Source organism: Chiloscyllium plagiosum, chromosome 6 (genome assembly GCF_004010195.1).
Source record: "Chiloscyllium plagiosum isolate BGI_BamShark_2017 chromosome 6, ASM401019v2, whole genome shotgun sequence".
In the NCBI taxonomy this organism is placed as follows: domain Eukaryota; kingdom Metazoa; phylum Chordata; class Chondrichthyes; order Orectolobiformes; family Hemiscylliidae; genus Chiloscyllium; species Chiloscyllium plagiosum.
The window spans coordinates 55,072,682-55,097,794 of record NC_057715.1 but is presented as its reverse complement, the minus strand read 5'-3'; the positions used below and the strand labels follow the sequence as shown (position 1 = coordinate 55,097,794).

Genomic DNA, 25,113 nt, shown 5'->3' with positions numbered 1-25,113 from the left:
TCTCATCTCAGTCCCAACCCCTGGATTCAGCACCCACCTCTTGACCTGCTATATTTTTCCCGACCTCTCCGCCCCCACCCTCTCTCTGGCCTATCACCCTCACCCTCACCCTCACCTCCTTCCACCTATTGTATTCTCAGCACCCCTCCCCCAAATTCCCTCCTCCCCACCTTTTATCTCAGCCCACTTGGCACACCAGCCTCATTCCTGAAGAAGGGCTTTTGCTCAAAACGTCGATTCTCCTGCTCCTCGGATGCTGCCTGGCCTGCTGTGTTTTTCCAGTACCACATTTTTCAACTCATATAAATACCAGGCCACAAGAGGAGATCAAAGGGTCAGAATTTTGTGATGAATGATTCATTTCCTGTCTCCGCAAAGGCTTACCACATCTGCTTGCATGAATAAGTGTGGTGGAATACTGTCCAGAGGTTTGGAATGAATAGTCATGAACTTTGAGACCAGCCAGGACAAATCAGCCCACTCTGTTCACCAATTTTAACATTCAGTCCCTTCACCGCTGATGCATAGTGGCAGTGGTGTATACCATCTACAAGATGCACTGTAATGCACCTTCGCGGCTCCTTCAACACCTTCCAAACATGTGACTAATAATATCTAGAAGGTCAAAGGCAGCAGACATATGGGAACATGACCATCTGCAAGTTCTCCTCCAAGCCACATGTTATCCTGACTTGGAACTATATCACCATTCCTTCACTGCTGCAGGATCAAAACCTTGGAATCCCCTTCTCAGCAGCAGTGTGGGTACATATACAAAGAAGGAGGCAGCTGGCTAATACTTTCTCACAGGCATATAGGGATGGGGACCAATTTCTGCTGACATTCATATCCCATAATAGAATGAAGAAAATGAATACTGACTAGACCATGTCTAGAAACATGCTTCAGTTCAAGTTGTTAAATGAACAAAAAAGTATTTAGTGCCAACCAGCCCATTTCCTGCAGTTTATACAAACATCAAGCAAATATAAAAGTGCTCCGGCAACATAGAGAATTGCTCCAGAAGCCAGAATAAATAATCCAACTAACCTGTAAGTTCATAGTCCCTCTAAATAATTTTATGGGGTTCCTTTATTCTGCTCAACGTCATAGTTAGCCATGCAAGGCATTGGCCGGAGCGTAAAATGGCAGTGTTGGTATTTGATCCGCATTGTTACCTGATTCATGAACACGGTGTCCAATATCATTTGAATTTCTGTTTTTGTACAAAGGGAAATTCCATCCCCTGGGTGCTTTTGCCTAAGTCTATAAAAGTGTATCTTTGTTAATGACAACAATGAAACACAGAATTCTTAAAACCACCCTTAAATGAACACAGCATGCTGTCACAGCATGAAACTCCAGCAACATTGGACACAAATGAGCCTGCAGTTACTCCATCATAAATTTCTCCCCAGTAGAGTATATGACACAAATGAGAATACACAGAATGAAGATACAACAGGAACCCATGAGTAATATGATTACTTGCAAATGGCCATGTCTTGCTCATTACAGATAACGGACTGTTGTCATGACTTATCCCAATGTGTACGATGAGCCCTTCACTAAACACGTAGAATTCAGGCATGCTTTTGTTTCCTTGGCACATATTGATTTAACTACATTATGCATTAACATTTCAAGAAGTGTATATCAATTTTAGCTCCAATTCTGAAAGCCCTTACTTCCTATCACCATCCTTTCACAAATACACTTCTACTTTGTGCTATTCTCGGTTAGATGCCATATAAAAATCGAATCAATGAGTCTGAAGATGCACAAATAAGATTAAATTAAGAATCTTATCACTAACTTTAGTAACTGAGAGAAATGCAAGTATTTTTATAAGTACTGAACTGGAGAGGGTTACACAGTAGTTGAATTTTTTAACCTGATAATGAAGACTCTCACCCAAATACATCTGTGAATTCGAATGTTAAGTTCTAAAAGGTAACAAGGATAAAACTTCAGGTGTCTTTATTTATTGATGACTTCAGAAACTGTATTAAACAAGTTATAGCAGCAATAGGCTGTTTACTATTACTTCCACCATGTTAAACTACACATAAAGAATTCTGGAATAGATGTAAGTAATTTGGTTCTTCAAGTCTGTGCAACTATTCATATTACAATTTTCTGCATCTGAACCATATAGCCAAATCCTGTTCATTGGTGCTCTTCTTCACAATTGATTTGTAAATTCTGAAAGATTTATAAACTTAGGGAGTAATCTTCATGTCCTGTTGGGGATGATTTGGAAGTTGGAGCCTTGGAAAGCAATAGCAATTGCTATCACGCTCAACTCCTCATGTATTTTCCAGAGATGTGCTACCACTGGCAATGGACACTTGCCACACAGAAGTGGTTAAGCCACTAAGGCAATTAAGGCTCTAGTTAAAGGCAGTTTCCTCAAGAAGTATAAGTTTCTGGACATTAGGAAGATTCAGCCCCTCAAGCCTGTTTCACTATTCAATGAGATCATTGTTGATCTGGGCCTAATTTTGTATATCTGCCTTTGGCCCATATCTCTTAAGACCTTGTTTAACAAAAACTTATTTGTCTCAGATTTAAATTTAACAAATGATCTGACATCCACTAACATTTGTGGAAGAGAGTTCCAAATCTCTAGCACCCTCCATGTATAGGAATGCTTCTTAATATCTCTCCTGAATGATCTGACCCTAATTCTCAATGTCCCCTAGTTCTAGAATCCCCATTCAATGGAAATCGTTTATCTTTATCTGCTCTGTCTTTTAATATCTTGAAGACTTCAATCAAATCACCCCTTAACCTTCTCACTTTTGGAGAAAATAGGCCTAATTTGTACAATCTCTCCTCATGACTTAACCCTTGAAGTCTTGGTATCATTCTTGTAAACCTAAATTGTTTTCCCTCCAAGGCTAACATATCCTTCTTAACATGGTACCCAGATCTGCTCACAGTACTCAATGTGGGGTCTAACCAAGGTTTTATATAACTGCAGCATAACTTCTCCATCCTTGTACTCCAGGCCCTAGATATAAAGACCAGCATTCCATTAGCTTTCTTGATTATTTTCTGTCACTTTAAAGGCTTGTCCATCTAAACACCAAGTCTGTTTGGGCAACGACTGTATTTAACTTCATACCATCTAGAAAATACCCTGACCTGTCTTTTCCTGATGCAAAATGTATAACCTCACACTTTCTTACATTGAACTCCATCTGCCACAGTTTTGCCCATTTACTTAGTCTATCAATATTCCTTTGTAATTTCATGCTATTTTCTAAACTGTCTAAAATGTTACCCAACATCATGTCATCAGCAAATTCTTATGGATGACTTTCTATTCCATTATCCAGGTTGTTAATAAATAATATGAATTATTGAGGCCCTAAAACAGATCATGTGGGACACTGCTGGTTACGTCTTGCCAATTTGAATGCTTACCCATTATTGTGACTTTCTGTTGCTTGCTGCTCAATCAATTCCCCAAACACATCAGTAATTTGTCCACAGCTCCATGGATTTCTACCTTATTTAACAATCTCTCATGTGGATTTTATCAAGTGCCTATGGCAATCCATATAAAAAACATCTGTAAGCATTTTCCTGTCCTTTGCCTTAGCTACCTTTCCAAAATATTCAGTGTGGTTTATCAGAAATGATCTACGTGCAATGAATCCGTGCTGCCTCTCCCTGATTACCTGAAAATTTATAAGGTGTTCAGTTACCACATTTTTGATTATCAAATCCAACAATTTCCCTACACTAACTGGTTTGTAATTCCCTGCTTTTCCTCTTTTGACCTTCTCGAGAAGTGGACAGAAATGTGCAATTTCCAATCCAGAGGGATGACTCCTGTATCTAGGGAACTTTGAACAATTAGTCAGGGCATCTACAATGTGCACCCCTACTTCCTTTAACACACTTGGTTGGAAACCATCAGGTCCCAGGGACTTGTTGCTCTTTTATACCATTGATTTCCTCATTACCGATGTTTTACTTACATCAACTTTGTTAAGTCTCTGTTCCTGATCCAATATAAATTTCCTCCAGATGTCTGGCAAGCCATCCTCCTTTCTTACTGTAAATACTTTTTTATTCATTCATAGGATGTGGGCATCACTGACTGGTCAGTATTAATTGCCTGTCCCGAGTTGCCCTTGAGAAGGTGACAGTGAGTTGCCTTCTTGAACTGCTGCAATCCACATGCTGCAGGTAGACCCACAATACCATTAGGGAGGGAGTACAGAGGTAAACTAATTATTCAACATGTCTGCCATTTTCCCATAGTCATCAGCAATATCCCCACTTTCAGACTTTTTTGTGTCAACTTTACTTTTATGTAACAATAACATTTATTCTTATTGATTTTGATGTCGCTGGTAGGTTTCCTTTTGTAATCCTTTTCAGTAGATTTTATAAGTTGCTTTGTAATTTTTTGCTGGTCAATATATCTTTTGAATTCAACAGGATCTGTCCTGTTCTTTGCATTTTGTAAGTCCTTACTTTTAGTTTTATGCTGTCCCGTATCTCTATGACTATCCATGGCTGTTTTCTCTGTGGAGTATAAAATGGTTTTGTATTGCATTGTGTTAAATGTTTATTTAAATATTCTCCACTGTTCTTCAGTTATTTTACCCACTAGCAGATTTTCCTAGTTGTCTGTAGGCAGGCTCTGTCTCATCTCATTAAGATGTGGAGATGCCAGTATTTGACTGGGGTAGACAAAATTAAAAATCACACAACATCAGGTTTTAGCCCAGCAGGTTTATATGGAGGTACAAGTTTTCAGAATGCTGCTCCTTCATCAGGTAACTCCAAAAGCTTGCACTTCCAAATAAACCTGTTGGACTATAACCTGATGCTGTGTGATCTGTAATTTCATCTCATTAAAATTGACCTTACCTAAATTTAAAACTCTACTTTAAAAATCTGATTCATGTTTTTCACTTTCAAATGCTACATTGAATATGATCATGTTATGAATGGTTCCTCACAGTATCAGGAGCCTGGCGATGCTGTGGAAATAGTTTCTCAACAAGATGCTGGAGGATCATAGAGGGTGAATGAAATTATTGTATCAGTGGGTGCAAAGCTCAAAGTGGCCACAGGCATTCTTGTAGTGGGGTCAAGCCTCCACACTGATTCCTATCACAGATCTGAACTTCGTCTTTTTGTAGGTGACTATGAGCATTTTGAGAGCACGTGTATTTTGAGAAATCCCCTAGGTCGCCCAATCTTCAGTATGGAGAGTCTTTTTATGGAACTTCTGGCAGGATATTGTGGCAGGCTCCTCCACTAGCACTATCTCACTCTCGTTCTGTCAACAGCTTTAATTGGATCATAGACATAGACTATTACCAGATGTAAAATCCGCTCTGGTGAGTCCTTTGTTTTTGACCATGTCAAGACAAATATTTGTGAGTCTTTAAACTGCTGCAGTAAGAGTTTCTTCCTTCAGCATTCTGCTTGGTAAATTGTAGGGGACCTGCAGCCTTCTTCACACTACTGACCAATTCAGCTGCAGCCTTTGTCTCTGCAAATGCTCTCTTTCTCTCTTAAATCTCTGAAACTGAAAGTCTACTCACAGTCAGCACAGCTGTTCTTGCTTTTGTTTTCAAGTATGAACATTTCCATCTTGTTCTCAGTAAGTCTCAATCTGGACCTCTGTCTCCATGGTAACCAATTTATGCAAGCTAGCTGTCAGATAGAATTCATAGCAGGTCACATGATTCTCTTCATTTCTCCATTGTTTCAAACATTTAAGAGATGGTTGAAAACACAGCACTATTATAAAACATTGCAGCCATAATCCAGAAAATATTAAATTACAATTACCCTCAGCCTAAAGATATTTTTATACTTCTTTTTATTTTTAAATTATGTGAGCAAAGAAGGAGAAGGACACTGTTTTATTTTCATATTTTGAGTTGTGAGTGATATAGGGTTGCCTGACATTTTGTCTACCTGCAGCTAAAAGAAATGCTTGAAGTTCTTGAAGTAAACTGGTCAGAGCAATAGAAACAGAGATAGAAGATATTTTAAAAAAGCTTCTGCCTAGCAACAGGATGTCCTAATACACTTGGAGACAGACAGACAGAACAATCCAGAAAGCAAGGGAGTGTGTTGAGGTTCAGTCAGACAGCAAAACGTCTGTTAACTTAATAGTCTTCAAACAATCAGTGTTCAGGAAAAAAAGGCCCAGAAACCAAGCCTCGAGGCTGAACATATGGATAACTAGTGTGTTTCCTCTGAAAGTGTTTAAAAATTAGGAAGAAAAAAGTTCCAGAAACCAAACACAGCTGTGCCAGCTATGTGTGTTATTGTGAAGGAGTCATATCGGACTCGAATAACTAATTCTGTTGCTCTCTTTGCAGATGCTGCTGCACCTGTTGAGATTCTCCAACAGTTTCTGTGTTTGTTACAACTGTGTCCAGTGAACAAGGAGCTTTTCATTAAGGTTTGAGTAACTATAAGGTACTTGTTGAGAGTAAAAAGTTAAATATTCATTTCTAATATTTGTAATAAGACCATTTCAAACAGTTTGATTTTCTTCCTTTTGTGGGTAATAAACATTGTGGGTTATTTTGTTAAGAGTGCACTGGCAGCCCCTTGTAAATCTGTGTAATGGAGACTGTAAAAATATCACTTGTTTATGAGCTTTTCAAAGAGGATTTTTTAAAATGTCCTGTTCTGGTGTTTGTTCTGATAAATGTATTAAATTTTAAACTATTTTCATTTCTTTTAGATTTCACAGATTTATGAGTTCTATAAAAACAAATTAAAAAGTATTATAGAGCTTGTGAGTTCTGATTGGTGAATAGATTAGAGGTAGTTGTTTGAGCTATAGGGTAGTGAGTGTGTTGAAGGTGTTCAAAGGGAGTGAGGGGAAGGTGTGAGGGTAAAAGATGGACACAAAAGGTAGGGATGTTAAGGGAGCAAGTATAAGGCTGGTTTTCCATTGATGTAAAGGAGGGGGCCACATTTTCTCTGAATGAAGATGGGCCTTTTAACCTCACTGTCTTGGAATTGGTTTCCTTTCATCCTTTCTATGGCTGATTTTCGGCCATCCTGGTCTTCAGTAGATTAATGTTCCATGTGCCAGCACTTCAAGAAAATTGGCCCTTTGGGTCTCCCTCACAAAGAAACAAAATTCATTACATTTATTCATTCCACGAGACTTATTTTGTTTTAAGTAGCTTTATTTCATCAAATATATATTTTGATCCATAATGTTTTATATTTCTAGTTTACTACCTCATGCTAAAAACAATGTACAACTTGTACAAGTGTCAACTTGCACTGTGATAGTGTTCTCCCCGTTAAGTCAAAACATGATAAATTCATCCCCTGTTCTAGGACTTAAGTATGTAACCTAGGCTGAGATTATGTCAGATTTTGTTTTAATATTACACTTTCTAATGTCCTCTGGGCTGGCTGGAATAAAGCCAAAATCAGAAATGTCTCTAGTGATTACTTATAGGCTCGCTTGAGTATAGTTTATTCTTCATTGCATGTAATACATTTTCTTCAACAGATTTACATCTGTTTTACTTCTGGCAATATTCAGCAGCCAGGTTATGTATTTGGACTTCTGCAGTTGTAAGTTTGTTTTTAACCACAGTCATAATCAGTATATTGCATCAGTGTATGACACTATGATCTTTTATTATAAATTCTGTATCCTAGGATCCTACTCCACTAGTTACCTGACAAAGGAGCAGCGCTCCAAAAAGTTGTGCTTCCAAATAAACCTGTTGGACTATAACCTGGTGTTGTGTGACTTTTAACATAATCAGCTGTGTTAGGTACAACACAATGAATGTGCTTCCATTGGTGATATATCTACTTACGAATTTGATTTTTTTTTAGATATTTCTAATCAATCTGTACAGAGCTATTAATTCAAATTTCTGGCGTGAATCTGGGTCTCTTGACTGAGGTGTAGCCAAGTTTGATATATTTTAAATCAATCCCTTCAAGAGATGTTATGCACATCTTTGGAGCAGGGGGACTTGAACTGGGACCTCCTGACTCAGGGATAGGGACACTACCACTATGCCAAAATATTTTTAAATTAGAAACATCTGTATAGGATATGGGTTCAAATCAAAACCTGGCACAGGGTTTCAAAGTAATATCTCAAAATCCTGCAGAAGAAACGTCTTGGGAATGTAAGTAGTTGTCTATTTACCTAATGTTACAAAGATGAAAATTCAAAAGTATGTTATTTTTTATAAAGCAGTTTTAGACAAACTATGTTTGTAAAAATGTTATATTACTGTTCTTGCTTTTTCTTTACACTTTATTCAGATAGGTCTTACTTTAAATCCTAAATGGACTAATTCCACATTCGAAACTCTTTTCAGCATTGCTACGATCTAAAACTTTGGAATTTTTTTTCCCAGCCTGCAATTTGATATTGAAGCAATTTCAACTGATATTATGCCATTGCATAGGTGCTCCTTCAATTTGCCCGCTAAAACCCATTGACTCTAAGTGACATATGTTAAAAATGAGGAGTAATAGCATCTTGAATAGCTGAAAGATTCTTTTGTTGTGTGTTGGGTTTAAATTAGAATGGAAAAAGAAATCTAAGAACACCTCAGCTGAGAATAGTGGCAGAGAGAACATATAGAGAGAACAATAGACCATTTGGTGCAGCCAATGTAAAGCATGATTCATATTGCATGGACACAGATATCATTCCAATGAGCAGGCAAAATTGGCATGCTGACTGCATTGCATATAACAGATATGGGTTAATTGTGCATTGCAATCTTCACATCTACTGAGAGTGACTAAATAATTTAACAATCTCTATTCCTTTAACATATAAATATATATTTTGTAAATTATGTATAAAAATGCTGAAAACCTCAGGCTCCATTACCGATCCTTGGAAACATCATTTTTAAAAACTTCTTCTCAATTGAGCACATTCCCTTTATTGTTTCTTCCTTTTACCTCTGAACATATTACCAACCTATCTCACAGGGTTAACTTTAAATCTGTTCATTTTCATTTTTCAAATGATATCTTCAAATGAAGAAACTTATTAATTACTCTTTAAAAGTACATATAAACAATATTCATAAATATTTCCCTGTCTTTCATTCAGAAAAGAACCCATAAAATTAGTAGACATGGCCTATCCTTTACAAACCCAAGTTGCTTCAGTATGATCAGCTGAAATTTGTCCAAGTGCTCAATGTCTCTGACTGTTGATATAGCTTGAATCAGCAAATATGTGCAGAGGAATTATGATCAATGAAATTTCTACATAAATGCTAATGTACCACAACCATGTTCCTCTCTCGTTTGATACAGGGTTTTCTCAAGATGTCAACATTAAAAACTGCAGATGAAACATATTGTAGTCAACATAAAGGTAAAATATGCTTGTGACAACAATCCAGTGAAAATGTGTTCAAATTTCACTGTGGCAGCCTGAAATTTGTATTCAGTTTAAAAATGGTCAATAAATAAAAAGCTGATATCAGTACCTGTGCCTATGAGTAATTAAACTAGTTTACTAATGTCCAGTAGGAGCAACAATTTAGGAAAGGAAACCTTGCGTTTTATTTCAGATCAAAATGCTGTGGATGCTGGAGAAACAGAATTAACATTTTGAGTCATGTGAACTTTCTGTGTAGCTCACTTTTTATTTCACTTGAATCATGGTTATCTCGTAATTTGTTTCTGAAGAATCTTAACAAAAGACCCAGTTATCATTATTTTTTCTGTAAGATTAGGGATAAACAATTATTACAAAATACCACGAATGGTAGAAATCGACAATAAAAACAAAAGGTGCTAGAAATACTCAACAAGTTAGGAAACATATGTGAAGAAAAACAAAATTAAAATTTTAGATTCATGATCTTTTATCAGAACTCCAATGAAATATAATCAACCTGAAACTGTTTTCTTTCCATAAGGCTGCAAGACCGGCTAAGTATTTCCAGCAGTTTTTGTCATTATATGATTGTTAGGCAACCCATAATTAAGTAGTACAAAATAGTCAAATACTGCCCTTAACTGAATAGAAAATGGCCAGCGGAAGACAGTAAAATATGGCTGACATGGTTGATGGGGGCGTGGGTGGCATGTACACTCTAAGTTTTAACTGTATACAATCTGATGTTTTTGTGTGCCTTACTGTGAAGAACATCTGAAGCTGTAACAGTGTGTTGTACCAAAATAAAGCTGTACCTGAAGCTACCACCAGGCTCAGACTCTCATTGGAAACTATGAGACCTAACAATGATGAACAACCTAATACTGGCTGTACCAAGATAGAACACACAGTGAAAATGCATTTTTAGAAGTATCAGATAAGGATTATAACAACAAATTTTGCACATTATCTTGTAATGTAGTGTGGTTCCATGTGAAGCCTCACACATAGCGTGATACTTCCCAATAAGATATAATTGATTCTATAATGATAAATGCTACAGCAATAACAAAATCTTACAATGTCATATTTTCTTCTCCTTGCAAACCTTGGCATAAAGAAATGTGTGAATAACAACTGTATAATATCATTAGAAAGTGTTAGGAAGTTGTGCCATCTAAAATATTACTTTGTAATGCTCTAGGCTGGTTGATCTTTATTTATATGGTTAATATATCTACATCATTGGCTAAATATATATTTACCTTGATGTTTTTTAAAAGAACGCTTTTCAAAATAATGGACGTAGGCCTCTGCAGCTAACATCTTCCATCTGTGAGGAACACTGCTTGATTAAGACACCAAATCTTGAATGCTTTGAGTGGGAGAGTGAGAGAAAGAAAAGTAATGACAATCCATTTATAGGAGGGAAATATATAAATTTACTTGAAGAGATAGGCAGAGAGAAGTCACACAGGGACAATAGCTTTGACCTTCTGTCTTTCTCTGAAAATTCTCTTATCGAAGTTTCTGATTTGAAAACCCATCAAAAAATCTAATTGCTGCAAGCTGAGAGATCTTAAAAGGAGAACTCTGAATCAACACTGATGTCTCCAGGGGAAAAGAGAAATCAATAAAGCCATGTCTGCTCCAGTGTGAAGCTCTATGTCAAGAAGCTACTGTGGAAAGTGATCCTCAGCTGAAAACAAACATTCAGATAATCCATGAAAGTATTCTTCTGACTTTAAATTTGACTTGGCAAAATTTTAAGATCTGTTAGTTTGCAGAGATCAATTATAATTTTTTTTACGTCCTCAAGATTGTGTGTTTTGTTTGCACTAATGGGTATTTGAATGTATTTATATATGTTAAACTTTTTGTCAGTATTTCCTGTTCTTGATTGAGTTTTAGAAATAAAAATATTTTCTTACTTGCTAACGTTACAAAACTGGCTGGCTTATACCTTATACCAAGTTATACACAGCAAAGCGTTTACTTACTAAATTAGCAATACCACTCTTCTTTTAAATTCAAACTTTGTTGTCACTAGCTCAGGAGGGTGTTCATTCCTCCTGACTTGGTTGTAACAAAAATGCTACTTGAATGTTCTTCCCTGAGTTGTGCATTGAAAGTCCCTTTGTTCAAAAATCATTAGAAGATTGCTGAAGCATCAGAATAGCAAGCAACTGGGGTTCATAAATAAAGAGGAATTTGTGTAGATGCACAATCAAAAATGAAAAAAGCGTTTTTTTTTCCCCAGGTCAGAACTAGTGTTCCTGACTTTAACAAAAGCGAAGGTTTAAAAATATCACCACAACAACAGAAGAAGTAATTAGAGGAGAGACTTTTCTGTCCATAAAAATGGATACAGCAAGTCTTTTAAGAGTATATGATAAAACAAGCCAGTGGGAGAGAATGGCTCAAGGGTGTATGAAGCATTAGAGAGGCATAACTCACAGTACATAATATTGCAGTAAGCAACGTACTGTGACAGACTCAGAAAATGGCAGAGGAGCAGTTTTACAAGAGCATCAGACTCACTATGGAGGCTGTGACCAAAACATTTTCCTTGCAGCTATGAAAACCCGTAATTATTTGCCAGCTACGAACAATACTAACAAAGGTCACTACAGTTCTCAGCATTTACACCACAGGGCCTTTGTGCGTATGAACTTTCTTGTGTTGGTTGTTTACGTAGTTTAACTTGCCCAGCTGAGGCAGTGAACCATTACAAAATCAACTGGTGAACTGTATGAGAGATGGAAGGCATCTGTGACTAACACTGATGGTCCTGCATCAGCAGTAGGAATTTATTTTATTGACATTAATGTTTTCAGAAATGGAACCCGCTGCCTCAAAATTATATGACACCACTATTATGAGTTCCCAAACTCTATCACACTGCAAGTGTTAACTTTATTTTGGAGAATGGAGGAATTGAGAAACCTAGTAGAAACATAGTTTTACTCTAAGATCCAGGTAAGGAGCCAATCCAGGTAAGGAACGATGTCATAATCGTTCCTGACAGATCGTATGTAACTGGGACCTGAGTCTGTAGGATTCCAGAGCTGTCCTATCTTATCATCTCATTATGCTTAATAAAACGCGTTAATGTTCAGACCAGACCATAGAATCAGAGGTAAGTGATGAGGCATGCCTGAACTGAAGTCCAGCAACAGTTTAATGCAGCAGGCAAATGATTTTAAGACCTACATAATCAGTAGACTAATCTGTTGACAAATGCAGACACTACCATAGGAGGCATGGACAGGTGAGCAGTGAATTCCATCCTAATCCACTAAAAACCATTTTGGATGATGCTGTATCCCAGATGGGCTGAACAAAGATGGTGTTCTAAACCCGGATTGTAAGACAAGGAGTACCCTGGGGCATCAACAGGAGAAGTGCATGTAAAAGACACCAGCCACCAATATTGGGAACACAATAAGGTCCATGCTGCAGAAAGTCATGGTTGCAGTCATAAGGATTAGATAAGATTCCCTATAATGTGGAAACAGACCCTTCAACCCAACAAGTCCACACCGACCCTCCAAAGAGTAACCCACCCAAACCCACTCCCCATATTTACTCCTGACTAATGCACCTAACACTATTGGCAATTTAGCATGGGCAATTCACCTGACCCACACATCTTTGGATCATGTGAGGAAACCGGAACACCTGAAGGAAACCCACACAGACACGGGGAGAATGTGCAAACTCCACACAGACAGTTGCCCGAGACTGAAATCAAACCCAGGTCCCTGGTGCTGTGAGACAGCAGTGCTAACCACTGAGCCAGCGTGCCAGATTGTTTTGCATTAAAAAAACTTGTACCCAGATGACATTGGTACAGAGTCATCGAGTGACCTGAACAATGTGGACCATGATGTGAAATGGAATAGAATCACACAAGATGCCCAGTGAGATCTATCTTGATGTTAGTAGCAACACACAAAGTTCCAGGTAGCAACGCAAGATTCTCACTAGGCAGCTGTGAGATGCTTATTAAGGGAGATTATTGCTTGTTTACAGAATTATGCACTGCACGTTTCACTTCATTAATATGAAGCTTTCTATCCTACTACCTGCTGTGACCACTGATAATTCTTGACATGAAAACAGAACAGGTATCAGGCGAGTTTAGCTCATGCCTGGCTGTGAAGAGCCTACATGTCAGTCACCATAAATCAGCATCTCAGTGCATGATTCTTGGGCACAGCCACATTCAACTTTTGTACATAGAATTGGTAACCCTCAAGATCCTTATGACACCTCACTGATTCATTTGGAGGATGCTTAGGAAGTGCAGACCTGCATTGCAGGGCGCAGAAGTCACCAGCATTGAATGGGTACTGCAAGGAAAATTTATATTAATGATCAGGCTGCATTCCAGGGTTGCTTGTTTACTCTCTTAACACTTACTCACTGAGTGCCTACCTGTATGCTTGCAGCATCCATGCCTTGCCTTGCCCTGCTGTGCCATGCCTGTTAACATTTCCCCATCATTGTCCCTATCCCTACTTCAACAGATGCCTCTGTTTTTCCTCCAGCCTTGATTATGGCATTTCAGTCAGAGCCTGAAGACTAGCAGAACTAACATATTGACTCTTATGCTGCAGACACACAGGCAAATTGCCTATCATACTTGTTAGTAGAGATCTATTCGTGTCATCTTGTTGTGCAACATATTGAAACATCAATCGAATACTCAATGTGTGCCAATTGCCTTCTCAGCAATTACACTGCAGGCGTATTCAACCATGTTGGAAAGTAGTTGGGAACTGCTCATCAGTTCAGTCAAGAGGAAGAGATGAATGGCGGGGGAGCACTGTCAGTTAGGGGATTCTAGTAGTGTCAGTCATGGGCACAGTCTGCATACAGTCCAAGGGCTTGATCGCAGTTGGCATAATTGGTCATGGATGTGTTTATAATTGGCAGTGACAACCACGGAGCATGCATAGGAATATATAGGACCAGGCTGGTCATCATGAAGATATAATATTAGGCTTCAGGGACAATGAGTCAGCAAAGTTCAATGTGTGTCCTCATGGTGATATCAGGGCACAGCAAATGAGGCATGGAGGCTCTGTGGAGGTACTGGGCTGTCAGGCGAAGCCCAGTACTGTTGGTTTCTACCATGAGGTTCATTTCCTGTCACCACTATTGTGTGACTGGGTCATTGTCCAGGGTAGGTAGAGTCAGGGTCAGTTTAATGGGTGGAAGTGTGGGATTCATGTCTGCTGAACGCAAGGACATTGAAGGGATAATACATGAAGCATGAGCATGAAAACTGCAGTTTTATTTCAGTTACAATAATTCATCGCTTATTTGCAACATAAGTAGAGTGAATGTGCTTAGGTTCAAATACTAGTCAACAATGATTTGCACCATACCTTTAGTGCTTGCAAATTGAACATTGGCATCTTAATGGTGTAGAATTTCAGTGGCGATGACATGAAAAGAGAGGAATGATGGCCAAAAGTGAACTAGAACTTGAGAAACCTGTGAAGGTGCTGTGGGAAGTGGCGATGATCACTTCATCATCTGTCATGTACATATTACGATGGACTTTACTGAAAGGTACGTCATCAGGAAGGGCTTTTGCCTGAAACGTCGATTTCGAAGCTCCTTGGATGCTGCCTGAATTGCTGTGCTCTTCCAGCACCACTAATCCAGAATCTGGTTTCCAGCATCTGCAGTCATTGTTGTTACCCCTTTACTGAAAGGTATCACCTACCCAAACTATCACAGGTCTTGCCATGAAATGGGCTGCTTTCAGTACCTATAAGCCAGTTTCAAATAATTATTATCACTTAACTAGCTTCTGTTCTTCCCTGACCTATGACGACCAATGATCCCCTTGTCTGCATACGTTTTTTTCCTCTCCCTTTGGGCTTCCTGTCCACCTATCTGCTCACTCTTTATACCATCTTGTTCCCCCATCATCAGCATAAAAGTCATGCTTTTCTAGCTGCTTCTAGTTCTGGAGAAGGATGACAGGACTCAAGATGTAAATTGTTTTTCCTCTACAGATGATGCCAGACCTGCTGAGCATCTTCAGCAATTATCTTGCAAAACAAAAGTTTTAAGAAAACAAGTTTTCAAAGACAATTTTGTGAATGTGTTCATTCCTAAGTGTTACTCTGTCAAGTGAAGCATTTTTAAAATTGTTAATTCTGCTTTGTTATCTATTGGTAGAGGACAGGAATTATAGATTTTTGCTTTCTGCCAAACCTGCCTTTTCCTTGAATACCAGTCCTAAGTCTGATGAAACAGATATTGGCAGAGATCATATAAACTAAGTTATTTATTATTTGTTAGAAATGGCAAAAAGACAACTGCCTGATAAAATTCATGTGTAGAAAATCCACAACCTCCACAGTTGCCCGCAATTTAATATCATTAAGGTAGGTTAACCCAAGCAACATTTAAGAACAGATGTTGTGGGAAATGGATCCTCATGTGGAAGGGAAGGGTAATGGAAGGTCGATAACAAAATAGAAAGCTTCTAATCTTTTTAAAATAATGTTCAATTTGGACTAGGTCCAATCTTTGTAACCTACATTATCTAGCGTGGCTAAGTGACATCAGTAAGAAGCAGTAACCGAGAGACTCTCTTCCTATGCTGTTATTTGACTTGGCTATTTGCCCAGCTCCAATTGCTGCTAGTGTTGATATTATTCTACTTTTAAAACCAAATAAAAGCATAGAATTAAATTTTGGTCTGTCCTGTCTGTCATTAAGTTTCTAAAAGGAGGAATGTATAAACAGTCCAAATATCACATTCTAAAGTTTCTTCGGTTGAACTGGAAAGCGTTTTTGACTGATGTGAAGTGTCACCAAAAGTCTCCACAGTGCTCTGCCTAGACCTGGAGACTGCAGCCGTGCTAATGAAAATAAAACTGTAATAGCTGAAGAGTCTCAATAATGTTAGTGAAATAACTGCACAGAGGCTGGTATCCTGTCACCAAGCCACCCTTTATTTACTTATGCACAAATTATTGGCTGTAGTCAGCCAGTTTGGAGTCAGTCGCTTGAACTGAGGATATTCTAATCTCCTGGTTATATTTTTTCTTTTTTTTTCTTTTTTTTAGGAATAGCAGTAACAAATTGGCTAAATTAGTCAGCCAGTTCAAGAATCAGGTCTCAAAAAAGAATCACAGTAACACACTGGCTGTGGCTACCCAGCTCAGAGTCAGTCCCCTGAACTGAGGAGATACTAAATCTTCTGGTTATGTTTTTTTTTAATTCAATGTTATATGAATTGACAAACACATGACACACCAACAGTTAACAGTTATAAAAATGAGTGCAAAGAAACAGGGTCCCAAAAACAAACACCTCAAGTTCCCTAATAACCAATAGGAAAAGCAACACACAGAACCAGCAAAATAAACCACATCACAATCCTCCAAATAAAAACACACAGCAAGCAACCAAAAAAGTGCATAAAAGGAAACCCACATGCCAGCACGCACAGCGAACTTAACTCTCCCTAGAGATACACAAAGCACAATGTACATATAGAAACACAATTCAATCACAAAATACATGATAACATACAGTGCAAACACAATATACACACAAAGATGCAGAGCTTAACTGCGAGAGGCAGAGTCCATTCCAAGACATAGTCCACTCACAAAATGGGGGCTGCCCCTGACACAGGGCCACTCCTAGAGTTCGCCATCTCACCCAGAATCCACTTCCCAAACTGGAACCTGCCTCCGATAGCAGGGTTTGCTCCCGATGGCAGGTCCTCCTTCCATTGGCAGGGTGCACACACTGCACACAAAGACTTGGATTACCCCATGAGGTCCGGTCCACTCACATCACCACAATCCATTCCCGGAGACCTAGCCCACATACAACGAATCGGCCTCCTCCATGAGGTTGGGCTCACCATGGATGTTTAGTCCATTCACAGGAATCGAGGCAGGGCAGGTAAGAAGTTCAGCCCAAACAGCTGACCATCGAGCAAATAATGTCCTAACGGCAAGTCCCCTCTTCCACTCCCACATCTTCTCAATATCACAATACCGCAGGTACAACTAGCCAGCTGAAAGTTCAGTTCCCCAAGGAAAAGGAATAAACCCAGCAGTGCCACTGGCTGTACCCTGTCAGCTTAAAGTCAGTTCCTGAAGAAGGTAAAAAAGCAGCTCCATTAAAATAAAAGGCCCCACCAACCACTGGCTGTGGCCACCCAGCTCAAGAGGCAGAAACCCAAGGCACACTGGCTGTGTTCAGCCAGCTCAAGAGCCAGTTTCCCAGGAGAAAGTACACAAAAAAATCCCAGGACACTGGCTATGGCCAGCCAGCTCAAGCGCCAGGAGCCAAGGGCACATTGAATGTGGCCACTGGCTCAAGAGTTAGTTCCCCACAAGCAAATAAAACCAAAACCAAAACCTAATACCCGCAGTAACATTGGCTGTGGCCAGCCAACTTGGAGTCTTTGAACTGAGTAGATTCTAAATCTTCTGGTTTTTTTTATATGTATGAACAATGAGCAGCAGTTTGCAAGAAACGACAATTTACAGGGGAAAGGGGCAGCATGGCCAAACCCCAAACCCCAGTGTACAACCAGTTTGCAGGGAAATGAGAACAAACCTCAAATCCCACTTTATCTCACTAAACTGAAAATAGTAACACAAACACATACAAAACAGTCCAATCAACTGAAGAATAAAACAGTGCATATGTCACAGACACTCCTGGCAACCTCACACCACATACACAGGTGTTCTGTTTCTACAGAGGCCTGTTCCATCCACAGAGGCTCAGGCCCAACTCACAGAGGAACAGTTCATCTGGAAAGATGCAGATGACTCACAGAGGCTCAGTCCAAAGACCAAAAAGTGAAAACACATGCAAAAAAGAAAGTGCAGTCACTAAAACACAGAGTGCAGGGCCTAAGCACTGGCACAAAATCAGCATTGTCCTTGCTCAGAAGAAAACCAAAACAGAAACACATAGGCTGCAACGAGCCAGTAAAACAATAGTACCCTGGTGAGAACTGACATACAATAGTAGCACACTGTGAAGATCAGCCAGTTCAGAAATCAGTCCTCAAAAAAGGAATACCAGTAACAAATTGGCTGTGTAGATCAGCCAGTTCAAAAATCAGGCCCCTCAAAACAAAGACCAACAGCAGTGGCTAGTACAGCTCAAGAGCCAGTTCCCCATTAATGAATAAACCCCAAAACAAAAACCCAGGGACATACTGGCTGTGGCCAGCCAGCTCAAGAGCTAGTTCCCCACAATCAAATAAAACCAAAAAACAAAAGCCCACAGTAAGACCGGCTGAGGCTAGCCAGCTCAGAATCTGTCACTTGAACTGAGGAGATTCTAAATCTTCTGGTCATTTTTTTAAAAACTATTTATTCTGATAACAGATTCTTCTTTACAGATCTGATAACATCTTTAAAGTATTTACAAGCCCTTAACAGCAATTATATACCCCATCAGCTCAGACACTAGCCTTTTTATGAAATGAAGTATGTACTGAAGTATATTAAAAAGCAACAAAGACAAATTAATGAAATCACCCACTGTACTTTTCACTTCAGAGCACCACATTACAGCAGACGGTTAGACTGACAGCCAAAGAAAATTTGGAAGACATGGATTGTCAGAGCTGAACCATGCTGATGCATTAAACTGGACAGCTTCAAGAGAAACAAGACCAAAATGACTGCCATCATATGCTTTTCCTTTCTCCTGGTTACAATTATTTACGAATAGATATTTTCTGGTTACGTTTGTTTTTTCAATCCCCACACTACCACCTAACAGCAGCAGTGCTTACTCATTCCCCAGCGCCCATGTTGTGTGTATGCAGATGTAGGACACAATGAAGAACAATGAGTGCAGAAATCTTTATTTATATTCCATCACCAGGAAGAAAGGAAACACTGGAGTGTCCAGTGACAAGCAGTTCCCTTCTCAACAAAGGGCAGGGATCAAATGAAAATAGAGTCAGCAGGGGTGGAGGTGGTTGGGGAGGGGGAGTGTGGTGGTGGAATAAAGCACTTCATACCCCACAGTGCCCATCTATATCTTCTGGTTACATTGGTCAGCTAGGGCTTTCCTGATTGGCCCAGGTTTACAACCTTGTAGTCAATGAGGTCAATCTGGTTCCAACCACCACAGTTACTCAAATTGTTTTCCTTACTCATGGAATGTGGGCAAGACTTTTTGGGCCAGCATTTATTGCCCAACCCTAGTTGCCTTTGAGAAAATGGTGGTGAGCTGCCTTCTTGAACTGCTGTACTCCATTGGCTGCATTCAACTATAATACCATGAGGCAGAGAGTTCCAGGATTTTGACTCAGCAACCTCGAGTAATAGTGATATATCATCAGGATATTAAGTGGCATAGAGGGGATTGTGCAATTGGTGTACTCCTACATATCTGCTGCCTTTGTCCTTTTAAATGGAAGTTGTTGCAAGCTTGAAGGTGCTGTCTGAGAAGTCTTTGTGAATTTCTGCAGTGCATCTTGTAGCTGACACACACTGCTGCTAGTGAGCAATAATGGTGGAGGCAATGAATGTTGGTGGATGTGGTTACTTTGTGCTGGATCGTATCAAGCTTCTTGAGTATTTTTGGAGATGACTACATCTAGGCAAGTACTCTGTCACACTCGTGACTTGTGCCTTTAGATGATGGAATGCTAAGGGATCATAGTGCTACTAACTGCAAGATTCCGAGCTTATGATCTGCTCTTGTATCCACTATTTATAGGGCTAGTCCAATTGAGTTTCTGGTCAATGGTAATCCCCAGGATGTTGATAGTGGAAGATCTCAGAGATGGTTTTGCTATTGATTGTCAAGGAGCAACTTTTAGAGATGGTAATTGCCTGGTACTTGTATAATGTGAATGGTACTTGTTACATACATGTCAGCCCAAACCCCTGGATATTGTTCATGTCCTGCTGCATTTGAACATGGACTTTTCAGTATCTGACGAGTCCAAATGGTGCTGAACATTGTGCAATCACCAGCAAATCTCCCCACTTTTGAGGTTATGATATAGGGAAAAGCATTGGTGAAGCAACTGAAGATAGTTAAGTCTGGGACACTACCCTAAGAAACTTCTGCAGAGATGGTCTGGAGATGAGATGGCTGATCTTCAGTAATCACAACTGTTTTCCCTTGCGCTAAGTTTGACTCAAAGCAGTGGAAATATTTCTCCCTAATTCTCATTGACTTCAGTTTTTTAGCCCCTTCTTTATGACACATTCGGTCAAATGTGGCCTTGATGTCAATCATTTTCACCTCCCCTTGGAGGTTCAGCTCAGAGGATTTGAGTTCAGAAGTAAGGGTCTCTATTACAGTTATACAAGGCCTTGATAAGATCATTCCTGCGGTATTGCTTGCATTTTTAGTTTCTCTTACCATAGAGGGAATGCAACAAATGTTCATGAGACTGACCCCAGGCTGACCACCCTCCCTATTCAACCTTTCTGCAAGAATCATTGCCCTCAAATTATAACCAGTGGAGCCCATTCCGATGGTACAATCACTTCCTGTCTCAATATTGATGCCAATGGTCATGAAATGGAACTCCTCTTTCCCCCACCATTCTTTTACTTATGCACTTACTTCTCTAATTGTCTTATCTGTATGCTAATTTACGTGTGGTTTGGGTAATAATCTAGAGATTATAACTCTTGAGGTTCTATCTTTAATTTTATTTTTAATTCCTGATATTCTCCAAACAGGACATCATGCCACTTCTTGCCTCCGCTGTTGGTCCCATCATGGGCCATGACAAGTCCTGCAGCACCTCTGCACAGAGGAAGAGTTAGCAGATGTTGTGTTTCAGGAGGCAGTTTTAACCTGCAGGTTAAGACCCTCAAATCTGGCCAGTGGTCAGGTATAGGAGGGTATGACTACAAGTGAAGGCAAAGAGGGATCCTCCATTTAGTATGATTTCAGCTGTATGATGATAAGGACTGTTGGAGGTTTAGGAAAACTGACTACTGTGGGTAGTGGCACAGAACGCCATTCACACAAGGAGAACAAAAAGAAATGTGGTAGTGGTCAGGGATTCTATAATTAGGAGTACAGGTAGCATCCTTGTAAGCAGGATCAAGAGTTCCACCTGGTGTGTTGCTTGCCTGGTGCCAGCATAAGGGAAATCTCAAACCAGTTTGAAAGAATATTGGAGTAAGAAGGGGAGGATCCAGTTTAGATTTGATTAGATTACTTACAGTGAGGAAACAGGCCCTTCGGCCCTCTGAAGAACAACCCACCCAGACCCATTCCCCTACATTTACCCCTTCATCTAACACTACGGGCAATTTAGCACTGCCAATTCACTCAACCTGCACATTTTTGGACTGTGGGAGGAAACTGGAGCACCCGGAAGAAACCCACGCAGACACGGGGAGAATGTGCAAACTCTACACAGACAGTTGCCTGAGGCGGGAATTGAACCCGGTACTCTGGTGCTGTGAGGCAGCAGTGCTAACCACCATGCCACCCACAAAAGCATTGTGCCCACATTCTCCTGACCACTGGCCAAATTTGAGGGTCTTAACCTGCAGGTTGAGACTGCCTCCTGAAACACAGCATCTGCTAACTCTCCCTCTGTGCAGAGATGCTGCAGGACTGCTTAAATGCCAAGGCTCATTGCATGGCTTGAAAGTAAGTTGCAACTCATTGTAAGCACGGTTTTGACAGCTGTGGACTACAGCCATCTTTGCAGATGAACTGGAACCAATAGAGTGTGCACAGATGGAGCTTTGGTTGATAACAAAACATTGATTGGTTTCTGGACTAGTATCCAGTTATTGATGAGAAAGGCGTTCTGCCTGCCAACAACCATATAAGTGGTTCTGAAATAACTGAAAAGCTTGAGGTTTGGAACAAGTAACAAAGAAGCCATCAAGTTTAATAAATAGTCTCTAACCAGCCAGGAGCTCTCTCCCTGTTCTCTGCAGAAAGCCACTTTAAACCTGAAAAATGTCTTTTTTTTAGTTGTTGCTATAGCAATGGTTTTAATTGATAAGTCAGGGATCTTTTCAATGATGGGATCAGTCAAAGTATGCATCTTGTAAACCAGTGGATTCGTCTGAAGAAAGATGACTGAGAAGTGGTGTTCTGACCAGTACGAGAATCATAAAAATTATCTCAGCAACTTTTGTGAACAGAAACTATAAAGTGCTTTCCCAGCTTTTCCCTCTGTCTGCGTGCGTATATAAAGGGAGTTTGGAATAGGATTAGAATGTTAATTAGTCATATTATATACCAAATGGTTATAATTGTTTACCTATATCTAGAGTTCATTTACGTGCAATAAAGTCATTTTTGTGAAGTACAGAAATGTGGTCAATGATTTCTATCAACCTAGATCTATCAGGTAAGTTAATGAATTGTGTGTATTTATTTTAAAATCTTTAACTTCTGTGATGACTCTGGCAATAGCAGGGTTTGATCTCCAGCATGCTACCCCATTGAGTCATGACTCGGTAATAAGGTCACGAGATGTATAGCTCTAGTGGAACCCTAACCTAGTGTCAGAGAGCAGGTTGTTGCTTAACGAGTGCTGCTCAGTTGTATTGCTGATCACACCAACTGTCAAATGCTAATAATAATGACAAACAAGATAGTGACATATTTCAACTACATTATTGTTACATATTAAAATCATTGTTAATTGAATTTCACTTTCTCACAGTGCAATACCAGTGAAAGATTTTTTTTAAGAAAACAAGCCAATTAACCAACTTCTAAATAGGTTCAATTGATCAAGACTAGTGAGAGGATTGTATCCAACACGAGAGCCACATCAGCAAACTCCTTATCTACTTGATGTTTAACAGCTGGCAGTAAGAATTGCAAGTCTGTAAGGTTTTGAAATATTTTTCAGAATTATTTAATTTCTTTCTCAAGAATTTAATTTCTTTCTTAAGAATTTAATCTGAATATTTGTCAAATTGCTCAACACTCATTGGAAACAGTCTATTGGTAAACTTGCCTTCAGAAAAGGGCATTATAAAGTGCTTTGGCTTTGTATTCATGTCACTGCCTAGTGGACGGAGATAAAGATAATAACTGTTTTAATGGCCCTGATCTTTATTTTCTAAAAACCATTACAGTGTTTCCCTTGGAGAGCAGATCAAATACAGTAGCACATGCATCGGCAGTAAAGGAATTTAAATAGATATTGATGTTATGTGTTATAAAATCTGAACAATATATCTTACCTTCATCTCCCTCTATGCTGAAAATATATTTTTTTCAGAATGAATGGCAGATTGTTGACCAGATGACATTCATCTTTCACACTGCGTCTGACTTATCTCATTATATATTAATTAATCATGAAGTATGGCGAAAAGGATCAGCTAACTTGCTGTCATGCTTGGTAATTGTCAAGGGACAGAATTTATTGCATGATGGATAGAAGTAGAATCAAGCAGCAGTGAATTCATTTCTCTGTAACAAAAAAAAGATTACTTTACAATATGATATTATGACTGCAAAAGCCTTCTCGTGTAGCGCTGATAGTTAGAGGCCATTTTAGTTCCAAAATGGTGTCTGCACTGCTTCTATTCATAACCATCTCGGTGAGGGTATTTGTGACATCGTTGTGTGTGTTGCTATTTTGAATCTTGAGATTCCAATTTACGCTGTTTCCTATACATACACAACTGGAAGTTCAGCACCAAGACAAACACCCCACCAGTTCTACTTAAAGTGACCAATAAAAACTTGCAGGTTAGTTGCTTATTACTTTTTACTGCCTTGCTTTGAGCTTTGGAAAGTGTGGCTGTGTTGAGAATTGTTTGCAGTTGCTGAGGTTGGTAAAGACTGGAAGGATATACATGCAGAAGGCATTGATTTCTGCTGTAAGGAGCCTGGGCACAAGGCTTTGCTCTTGGCTGTGGGTACAACAATTGCAGTTCTCCTAGACTACAGCAGGAGAAGGAGATTGTGCAGAGTCAGCAAAGAAGATGACAAGCAGAGAAAAGGGGAAGTGAGGCAGAAAGGCCTTCCACCTAGGACTTCCAGGAAGATTTTATTTATCTTCATAATACAGATGTTCAAAGAAATATGCTGCATCTTTGAATCAATCAGTCTTTGGTTTCAGAACAGGGTAACAGTAACACTGCCAGATGCATTTACAGTGGCTCCTTGACTTTCTCTCGATCGAGATCTTTCCAGATTGGAATATGTGGCACAGTTAACATATCACAGTCAAAACCTCTGTATGCCAGGGAAAACATTGTTGTGTTCCATCAGGAAGAATACACACACTGAACAGGATAGTGATTTCTTCCATTATCTTGTGTGATATTGATTGCACATATAGTTTTGTGGAATCTCACCAGTGCAGCTATATAGTGACAGCAAACAGTAAACCAGGCTGATATAGATATCTTCTCATCAATCTATTAAAAGATGTCAAGACACATCTCTGGAGCAGGGTGGATTTGAACCCAGGTCTCATGATTCTGAGGCAGGGAAACTACAAGAGCCCCAGGCAGATATATATTGTTATTCCAGCAGCAGTCATGATGCATTCATTTTATATCAATTTATTATTCTAGCTTTCAGCTGTTAAACTTTCAACATCTTTATCAAGCCAGAGCATGATTGCTGGGCAAAAAAGAAAGGTATTCTCTGGCACCTGGCTGATTTCTTCACTCAGCACCTTTCTCTGTATTTTACTTACAAAAATAATTTTCATATTAAGGTAAATGTGACATTAAATG

General features: G+C 39.3%; 2 long non-coding RNA genes across 2 annotated transcripts in view; both read right to left on the bottom strand.

The window, feature by feature from the left end:
• The window catches only part of LOC122550595, a 31,117-nt gene extending 25,427 nt beyond the window's left edge, over positions 1 to 5,690 (bottom strand). Inside the window, exon 1 of the long non-coding RNA XR_006311892.1 lies at positions 5,577 to 5,690. This is a non-coding gene — a long non-coding RNA (uncharacterized LOC122550595). The remainder of the gene's footprint in view (positions 1 to 5,576) is intronic.
• Positions 5,691 to 6,442: 752 nt separating this feature from the next.
• LOC122550594 lies at positions 6,443 to 23,940 on the bottom strand. The gene is made up of 3 exons (XR_006311891.1): positions 23,602 to 23,940; positions 10,654 to 10,763; positions 6,443 to 7,120 (listed from the first exon to the last, which is right to left on the bottom strand). It is a non-coding gene; the product is annotated as an uncharacterized LOC122550594 (long non-coding RNA).
• Between the last annotated feature and the right edge of the window lie 1,173 nt (positions 23,941 to 25,113).